Raw genomic sequence first — 10,962 nt, forward strand, 5'->3', positions numbered from 1 at the left:
CCCTTGCCTGCCTCAGAACCCTCAGTGTGAGCCTTCCAGACCACCCAGCACCTCAGGCTACCACACTTACCTCAAATCTCAGTCTGCCACAGCCTCACGACTCTTTGAGCCTCTAGCCCCCAGTACCCACCGAGACCTTCCTCCCAGATGTCCCAGACTCTTTACAACCACCAGTGTGGTGAAACTATTTCACCAACAAAAAGACTAAAACACAGAGGAGCCCAGGCAGCTGGGGCAGTCAAGAGCACATGGGTCCAACACCTGCCCTAGGGCAGGTCCCTGTGTGCATGAATGGCAGATAGGAGAGGCAGCAGCCTTGTGTCTTAGCCACCTCAGTGAGGACAAGGGTAAGGCACCTGGGGCAGCCCCAGCTCCAGGGCCTTCAGAGGGGATCTCCTCTCCTTGTTCCCCACAGGAAGTGTGTGGTGCTGGTCGGCCAGCCACAGAGGCCTGGGCATCCCCATGGAGCAGTCTCACCTCTCCACCCTCTGGCCCTCTCCCCAGCTTCATCACGCTGGCAGTCACACTTCTTATCTCAGAGTCTGGCTTCCTGCTGCTTTTAAAGAGACACGTGACCTACCACTGGTTAACTGCCACCCTGCCAAGAGGTCCTAGCCTCACCTCCCAGGGTCACGACACGCTTGTGCCGTACACCAAAGAGAGGCTCTCTCCTCTCTGCTCAGCACCCAGGTCACTCTAAGGACTAACAAATATCCCAGTGACTGGAATGTGAGCTCTTCTGAGGGTTGGATAGATGGATGGATGGATTAATTGATTCATTCAATAAATACTTACTGAGCTCCTGCTTGCTGTATATCTGGCACTGTCCTGGGTATTGGGGAAAAGTGGGAAATAGGAGAGATTCTCTGCTCTCTTGGTGGTTACATTCGGGGGTAGGGGGAAGACATAAAGCTGTGAACAAAGAAATTCCCCAGATAATGTCAGAGATAACAGCAATTAAGATAATAAAACATATGATGACACAGAGTCTTTGGAGTGATCAATGGGAGCCTTTCTGAGGAGGTAACATTCAGATGAGACCTGACAAGATGGACTTACACTTTTAAAGGATAACTCAGGCTACTGTACTGGCTAAAAGCATTGGTAGGGGGATCAGTGAGGAGGTTTCCAGAGATAATGACCTGAACTGGATAGTGGGTGTAAGAAGGGGGAAAAGGGGTCAGGAAAGGGGTCACAGGGAATAGAGAACAAAGGATGGAGCACAGGCGGGAGGCAGGGCACAGTGCTCAAGGACCTGGCAGGTGGATGCCCTTTGCCTCAACTTTCCCACTCTCTGCTCCTCACCTGGCCTGGGCTCTTGGGAGGTCTCCGTTGAATGCCCTTGACAGAGCCAAAAGTATCCAGAAGGAGATGGGGACAGGTGGCAAGGATGCCCTGGGGCCTGCCTGATCCAGCAAGCCCTCTCTCACTCTCAGGGTACCCTGATTCTGGTCATATGATGATACGGACTTGAGATGTAGCAAGTAACCTTCTGCCTCATGCTCCTGCACCTTGAACTCCTGGAACTTTGAAGAGCGGATGCCACTGCTGCTGCCGATCGACTGCCTGCCACTCAGCACTTTGGCCATGATCCAGGCTGATATCCACGGAGTGATGCCCACTGAAGCTGTGCATATTGGTCATCAGGCATGCAAGCTGGCATCCTCCCCATCTGGAGCAGCTTCTGACATCCTGGCCATAGGAGAACAGAGAGGAGTGTTAGACAAAAGTTAGCAACACAGGACTGGGGAAGGAAGGCGGCCAGAGGAGGAAGAGCCAGTGGTCAGCAAAGGCTTGCTGCTCACCACCTGCTCACATAGTCACTTACCACCAAAGAGATGATCTCTACTCAGCATCCAAGCCCCAAAGATCCCAAGCAGGAGGGCTGGAGTGTCAAGATGAAGGGGGCAGAAACAGAGGCAAGGACAGTTACAGCATAAATGGCATATAAGGGATGAGGCAGAGGGCATTCAGTGTTGGGGCAGAAGTGGTCATTAAAGTCACTCAGCATACCTGAATGGCTTGTGGGGCAGGGTGGGTACCTATGACCCATTCAGTGATATTCCCCCTCGCCAGTTTAGCACTCGGCAGTGGGACTTTGAAGGTCACAGAGTATGAGAACTGAATCATTTTTCAAGAACTGGCGTACTCTGAACTCTAAGAATGACCTTAGGGAAATATCATTGGATCAGGACAATACCAGGGCTTCCAAACTCAATGACCCCAAGGCTCCAAAGGCAGGTACTCAAATGCTCTGCTTCTGTACAACTTGATAGATTTCTTGAGAGGTCATATGGGAACTTAGCTTGTCTCTTGAACTATTTTACAGGCCAAAGAAGCCTGTATATTTGGGATTCACTTGCCAATGCCCACATTGGCAGGTGCCCACAAACCAAATCTCCAGAATTCAAACAGAGTAAGGATAAGATCACTGTTCTCATATATGCAAGTCCTAGAAGTGGCCCTCAAGTAGAACTTCTGGACACTAAGATTTTGTTATCATGGAGCTGTCAACGATGTCCCACAAATACCTCAAGCCCTCACACTATCAGCCAGTATATACATGCATAACAAAAACCTAGAGCTGTTCACACATTTCTGCCTGGAACAAAGGCTCTCTGTCAGAGTGAGTAGGTGAGTGAGAGTGAGCACAGCTCTGGGTCTGGGCAGTCACCAACCTTAGTGGAAGAGGGAAGTCTGGGTACTTCTAAGGAATGTTATCTATTTTCCTGAACTGTCATCATCTCATGTGCCCCTGCTTGGCCTGTCCCACTGCAGCTACAGTAGGGTCAGGCTGTCTCTCAGATGAAGCAATGTCACCACTGAAATCACCTCACAAGAAAGCCTATCCATCACATGGGTGCCACACAAATCTTACTTGAACATTTTGGAGACTTCTTAAAAATTACTCTATTGTCTGAATAATGATATAAGCTTACTGTTAAAAATCCAAACAAGTAAAGTAGAAAGCATCCCATATCCAGAGACAGCTCCTTGGTTAGCATCCTTCAACCTCTCTTTCCCTGTCCACAGAGTCAAACATACATTTATATTCTTTGTGAAAAAATGTTTTACTATACATGTTTATTTTGTATTTACTATACATGTTTGTTTTGTTCATTCAGCAACTGCAATATGCCACATGCCAGCAATTTTACTCAGAGACCAATGATTCAAAGGGCTAAGAGAAACTTGTGACCTAATGTTATGTCAGCTAACTATCTTTTGATAATAAAAAGTGTAGCTTCTGGGGAAACTCCTTCCGTTACTCTCTGCTCACTGTTACGAGGAGTTCCTGGCTCTTGCTCAGCTGATACCTGCAGAGCAACTGACATGGAAATGGTCAGCACACAGATGAGAGGCTGCCTGGGCCCCGAGGTGCCACTGATGCAGAAACTCATCATCACGTTGGTGTGGCAACATCACCAAGAAACTTTTAACAAATTGAAAGACCCTGTTAGCAACAGTGAAAGTTTTCTGAAGGGTGAGAAAACCACGGGGGAGGAGACTGTTTTGGCATCTAATTGGCTCGTTATTTCTATAGAAAGGCGATTAGTCAAACTGGCTTAGAGGACCCCCAATTGCTCGTACTTCACCAACTTGTATGAGAGAGGAAAAGGGAAAGTGACAGTTACCGAGAGCTAGCTATACGCGAGAGTTAAGAACTTTCACATATTATCTTATTCACTCTGCACTACTGCCCTGTGAAAAATGTATCATCATCCAATTTTACATGTTCAAAAGTGAACTCCTGATCTTCCCCTTGAAACCTGCCCCACTGCAGCCTTCCTTATCTCCGGTGATGTCAACCCCTTCTTTCCAGCCACCCAGAGCAAAACCCTTGGAGTCATCATCATCTCTGCTCTCTCTCATGTTCCACATCTAATTTATCAGCAAATTCTGATGGCTCTCCTTCCAAAATAAATCCAGAATCCAACAGTTTTCACCACTTTTTCTGCACCCATGATGTTCAAGCCACTATTATCTGCCTAAAATGTACCTCAGTGGATACCTAGCTAATTTCTCTGCTTCTACCAGTGCCCCCCCTCTATGTTCTATTCTCATCTCATCAGCCAGAGTGATCCTGTTACAATCTAGGTTAGATCATGCAACTCTGTTCAAAACTCTCCAGTGGCTCTGAGTTTTATCTGAGCAAAAGCCAAAGCTCCCACAATGGCCTACAAGGCCCAACGTCATCTGCCCCTTCATCTTTCCATTACCTCCCTTTTTCCACTCTGCCCCTCCCCCCTCACTCATGCTGCTCCAGCCACGCCAGCTCCCTCGCTGTTCCTTGAATACAGCAGCCTCAGGACCTATGCATTGGTTCTTCCCTCTGTCTGAAACACCCAAACTCTTCCACCACTTTCAAGTCTTTTCTCAGATGTTATTTTCTCAAAAAGATCTGCCCTACCACCCATTCGAGATTCCTGTCCCTTCTGCTAGCACTCCCAGCACCCCAAATCCTCCTTACCTTGTCTTTTTCTGTGGCACTTATCACCTTTCTGACATTCATTTTGTGTCTCCCATGCTATGATACACATTTCTGAAGACAGGAATACTTCTCTGCTTCCTCTTCTGATGATTCCCAAGTACCGAAACTAGTACCTGGTACATAGAAGATGCCCAAGCAATATATGTTGAATGAATGAACAGGGCAAAATGAGGAGTTAGTAAGCTGTCTAAAGTCTGGCAATTAGTGGGTAGGGCTAAGTCAAGAGTTGAAGCCAGGTCTCTCGGACTTCAAAAATCAGGCTATTTCTATCAAATGCCTCTCAGAAAGAATGAGGTAAAGGATCCAAAAGCAAATTGGTTGTGAGACTTTTGCCTAAATGGCAATCTAGGGACTCTTTACAGGTTGGTGCGATTCAGAGCTGGTCCCACCTCCAGCTGCACCTGCACCCTCTCCTAGAATCAATGCACAATGGCCAACCTGAGCAGTGGCCCTGAGTCACCCCGAAAGGCATCAAGTGTGGTCAGCATTGTTGATTAAGGTGGAGAAATGTGAGAAACACCATGAAGAGGACGTCTGGGAAAGGTTGCAGTACTGTCTGAGACTGGCCCACCTGTGTTATTTAAAAGAGTCGCTTCCTTATGAACTCAGACTCCTGCTTTTCTGAGGGCACAGAAGCCACCTCACTTCTACCCAGCTGTCTTCTTGATTTGTTTCCTGTAGTTTGTACATGAACCACGGTTCACCTGATAAGCCTCCCTCTAAACCTGCCCTGGATGCAGCACCTGCTCATTTGCTGCTCCTACTTCCTCACGTGTAGCAGGCCAGCCTCTTCCTGAATTCCCTCCCCTGAGAAGACAGCACACTCTTAAGAAGGCAGTTCTTAAGCTCGGAGGCTAAGTTATTTTTCAGTCTCCTCCTCTGACCCACATAAGCACTAAGAACTTGGGCAGGGTGGGCGGGTGGGTTGGGTCACTTCATAGGCATGAAAAGGACCCTTGGAAGATCCCAAACATCTGGAAAAATTGAGCCAATCTTTGGCCTTTTCAGAACTATGGCAGCATCCAGGACTTCAGAAACAGATGGGTTACTTTCAAACAAGCAAGCAAGTAAACAAACAAATCCCTATGGCCACACTATGACTGTTTCTGATAGAGATAAGATTGAAAAAAAGACCAGTTCCTCCAGCTGCATCCCACCCTGCCTGCCTCAAATGCAGCAACTCCTGCTTCCCTGTATTCTTGTCCACCATAACATGCCCCACCTCAGAAATCATCACAGCGGACAAGCTGGGGACAGCTACAAGCTCGGAGAGGAGAGGTCTGCCTAGAGGCCAGAGGGAACTTCCAGTCCAGCCCCTTTACATCTAGGAAAATGCTACCAGCTGGCAACCAAGATGCATGACTGTCCCCAAGGCTTTGAGGGCAAGGTTTAGGGAGCAGCTCTCCTCAGTCCTCAGCTTGGCAGTGCCCCACCAACTCCAGGAGCAGGAATGCTCCTCAGAGGTACCCACTGAAGCCCAGGAGCTGGAATAAGGGAATGCAAGAGTTTGGAAGAAGTAGGCAAATCTCTGATAGATAGGTAGGATGCCTAATTCTGCCTCCCTGAGTGAAGCCCAACCTGGGGATCCAAGTATGACCACACAACCCCATCTTTCTAATGGGCAAGGAGCTCTGAGTGCTGCAAGGTTTCTTACAAGTGCTTTGTGAAAGATCTCTATTAATGCATTCCTTTGGCTTAAGACTTTCTCTTTTCTTAAAATGAAAATGCCCAGAAAGGTCATAGACTGGGCCTTCACAGTTACTGATACCACAGAGTACATGGGTCTTCCTTTGAGTGGATTTTTTGGGAGCTATTCTCTATCCACATCCCTTCATTGAGATCGTAAGGAATTTATTGCCCAAGCTAAATCTCCTGAGGAGGACATAGTGCTCAAGAAAGTGGTAAATCCTGGAATGGGGCTGTGAAGCTCCACAAACAAGGCAGGCACACAGATGGCCCAACCTTAGTTCTCGGGGCCTCCAGGGCTCCTGGCCTACTGCAGAGGCCTAACCACAATGGAGCACCACCTCTGTCAGCCTGCCACAGCACAGGAGCCAGGAGCTGGGGGCAGGGATCACCTTGGTGACTAATAACCTAATCGTGGAAAATTACAACTTCCTGAGATGGGTCTATCAGAGGTGGCCACGAAACTCTTTATGATGTGGCCAAAAATCCCTCCTGCCACCACAGCCCTTGAAAAATAGGTCAAAGACACCTTCTATGGAACTCTCAAAGCAGGGCTTAGCTCATACCATCAAACTCTATATCAATAGGCTGCAAACACTGGGCTTTGTGAGAATGCTCTCTTCCTCTCTGGGTCTGAGCCCAGCCTTGGCTCTGGGCTGGTTGTCAGTCCTGCCCTCCTTGGTCCGCCTCAGGGGACTGACTGGCTATAGACGCCAAGAGAAAGCAGCCTGCTCTTTGCCTCTGGAAAGTCTGTACAGCCTCTCCAAGGCAGATGTGTCTCTTCTTATGTCCCAGCCAAGACCTAGAAACCTGGCCTCATCTCCCAGGCTACAATTCACCCCAAAGCAGGGCAAGGGGTAGATCAGGCACTGGCAGAGACTTCAGTTATGCTTCCCCCAGCTTCCAAGAGGTCCCAGGCTTGTGGCAGGGGCTCATGGCTGGCTGGCTGCTGCCTGAATCAGACATGCAGAGCTCCTTCCCTGAATGTTGGGCATCCCATTGGCATTATGGTGCAGGGGCCAGCATCCAGCCTGGCTCTGATGCCATCCACACTGACTGTGTAACCCTGGGCCACCTTCCCTAGTGCACTGAGACCCATCTTCTTTGAGAATGGGGACAGCCTTCTCTGCTGCAAGTGTTAGTGTGAAAGCCTAGGGTACAGGACAGCAAATGAAAGTGGGCTTTGTAGACTCTTGTAGAGGTAAGCATAGAGCCCTAGCTTCTATTTCCTACGATCAGGCCTTGGCAGAGACAGAAACAATTCAGGCCTGAGGGTGCCAACCCTGCAGGGCTTCAGCTCTAGGACAGGACTCTGAATGTTCTGTGCCTATTCCCCTGCTTTTGTGTCTGCTGCTACTAGCAGGACTCCCAACTTTCAGGGTAGAGTCTCCAGTGTGGCTATTATGGTTCTGAGTGTCCTCCCTTCTAAGAGGCTTGGGAAGGGGCTGACCTGAAGATGCCCCCACCTAAGTGCCTGCCATCCAAGATGACGTTTCTCTTGGCCCAGAAGCCTCATCTCATCACTGGTCCCGGCTTCAGCCTAGATGGGGTGGATTGCCCTATCCTGATAGGACCCTCAAAGCCTTCAGGCAATCCTTGCCAGGGATAAGGGGCCCTGTGTCAGCCTGGCCTAAAGCCAGCCTATGCTGAGTCACAAGAATCTGCCTGGAGCTTAAGGCCAAAAGCAATGACTCAGGCAGGCTGGAATCCAGGGAAAACCAGCCCTGGCTTTCCACCCAAGAGTGCTGACCAGCTGGGCATGAGCTCACTCAGCTAGACAGTGACAATGACAGTGGGAAACTGCCAGCACCTTATAGATGAGAGGAGCTGGGGGATGAAACTTGGGCCTGAAACCACCCCTGAAACATTCTTTGAAAACCCCATATCAACTTATCTAAAGTTAGCTTTCAGCATCTAAATCACTTCCTGTTACAGAAACCACAGGTCTGATGCTTCAGTCATCACCCTGACTGCCTCTAGGGGGTGGGGCAGGTGAAATAGGGGTGCTGCACACAGTAAACTATGAAAATCCAAAAGAGATATAGTAGTCAGGAGTTCCTCTCCCCCAACTGCAGAAAAGATGGCTAAGCCCATAATTATGGCTTCTGCTGCAGGAATCAGGACCAGCATGAGCATGCATGGGCACCCATGCACACATGTACACACTCCCTTGGGTACATATAGCTCTTGTACACACAGGCCACAGCCTTCACCACTGCTGTAGAGAAACTACCACATGCACATCCCAAGCACATCTCTGCCATGCCCCTTCTGAGCATGGGACTCTCCAACAGAGGAGGGCAGGTGTCTGGCTTGCCTGGGGCACCCACAATCCTGCCTCTACTTCTCTTGTGGTCCTAGCTACTTTTTGCCTAATAGACTGTGAACAAGGTTGGCCAAGTGCTCAGGGTTTGGCCTTCACTCATTGCTGCAGCCAATTCTCTGTATACTAGGATTACCAGAAAGCATTCTTAATATGACCAAGGATTATACCAGAAATCTACAGCAAATACATTCTGATAGTGAAATGTTAGAAGAAATTCCGTCAAAGTCAGGAACAAAACAATACCTGACACCCATGTTACTGTGCAATACTGTGCTGAAATACTACACAGTGCATTAAGATAAGAAAAATAGGTGTGAGGATGGATGAAAAAAAATCAGATAAATTTATCTTACAATGATGATGGTGATTGTTATTACTGCTTGCTTTATATTAAATGCTCTATGTATCTTAATTCATTTAATCCTAACAACCATCTTAGGAGGTAGGTATTAGTATTAAACCCATGTTTACAGATGAAGAGACTAAATAACAGAGATACTGAGGTACTTGGCTGGTAAACGGCAGATAGAATTTAAACCCAAGCAGTCTGACTTCAGACTTCATGCTCTTAATCACTATATTACCTCTTTTTCTATTTATTTATTTTATTTTTAAATTTTTGTTTTTTATTGAAGTGTACTTGATTTACAATGTTAGTGTCAGGCATATAGCAAAGCTATATTACCTCTTGATGATGTGAGACTTTACACAGAAAACCCAGGAGTTGAACAACGTAGCCAGATATAAGACCAACAAACAAAAACTTAGCAGCTTTCCCAAATACCATAAAAGTCAGTTCTCCTCCAACTAGTTTATAAATTCTACCCTAATTCTAACAAAATAAAAATCCCTTTACAGAACTTCTCATGGATCCTGATAGGATCTAAAATTCATAAGGAAAAATATTCAAGATAATTCTGAAGGAGAACTATGGTGGAAGATTTGCCCTATATGATTTCAAAATATTTTATAAAGCAACAGGAATTAACACAGTGTGGTACTGCTACAATAATGAATAAACAAATCAGTAACTCAGAATAAAGAGTCTAGAAATGGATCCCATATTTATGGTATTTATGGGAGTGAGATAAAATCTAGATTCAAAGATGAGTGATAATACTAACTTGGACTCTCTTTATGGTTGGTTTTATTTTGGTTTATTCCTAAAGGAGTTAATAATTCGGAGTACAAAGGATATTCATGAGATGAGGATGCATGTGGGAAGTTCTTGCTTTCTCACAAAGGCATTCTCCCAAGTTTATGGTCTTGGCAGCCAGCACAGAATGACATGTCCATCAGGTCAGAAGAGCCCAGAAGAGCACTCATTTCCTTTTACAATCCCTCCTATGTTAGCACCAGAAAGAGCTCACACTACAAAATACAGCAATAATTCTGAACTTCGGTAAGTCACATCACAGAGTCCTAGTATGTATATTCTAGGCCTTGAAAATTCTTGTTGCCAGTTTTTTGGGGCAATCTATCCTTACCTAGCTGTAGTCTTGGAGTTTTCTGTTCATATATATTCTGGGTCTTTCAGTAAGCAAGCCTGAGTGTACCACAAGTGATCTTTTAAATGGAGGTAATGGGGATTGAACCCAGGACCTCGGGCATGCTAAGCATGCACGCTATCACTGAGCTATACTCTCCCCATTCTTTTAATTTTAAGTAAAAGATTCAACTCAATTCAACTCAAACTGGCTTAAATAATATAGAAAATGTACTGGCTCATGTAAAATAAATGTCCAGTGGTAAACTAGATTTCAGAATAGGATTGGTCCAGCAGATCAATGATGTCATCAAGAACCTGATTTCTCTCTTTGTCTTCTGTACTAGTTCATCCTAAGACCAGCTTCCCTTGTGGGAGTAAGATGAATGTCAGTGGCAAATGAGCCAACACTAAAAAGAAAGGCTCTTTCTTAGAAGCTCACAGCAAACATTTCATGTATCTTGGCCCCCAAAGGGTCATTTACCCACCTGAACCATTCATGTCTTTTAGCCAGGGGGATGAGATGCATTGACTGGCCTAAGCCAACTAAGATCTACTTTAACAGGTGAAGGTGAGAGCAATTCCACACAAATTACACATCTGGGAAATTCAGAATGCTTTTAAGGGAGGAGGGAAGAATAAGTACCAAGAAGACAATCAGTAAAGCTTTCACAAAGTTATCACTTAAGAGGAAATATAAAGCTAGATTCATCCTCACACCATTCACAAAGTAAATTCAGATTTAATTTATATTAAAGCCCTAAATATAAAAATAAACATAGCAGAAAAACATAGAATAATATATTTACGACCTTTGGGGAGAGGAAATACTTTTAGTTAAGATGACACAAAAAATCAAGTCACTTTAAAAATTGATCACTTTACTCCATCAAAATCAAACACTTTAGTATATGAAAAGCTACTATAAAATAAAAAACAAGTAAAACACTGGGAGAAAACATATGTAACACT

This window comes from Camelus dromedarius, chromosome 3 (assembly GCF_036321535.1).
Source record: "Camelus dromedarius isolate mCamDro1 chromosome 3, mCamDro1.pat, whole genome shotgun sequence".
Taxonomy (NCBI): domain Eukaryota; kingdom Metazoa; phylum Chordata; class Mammalia; order Artiodactyla; family Camelidae; genus Camelus; species Camelus dromedarius.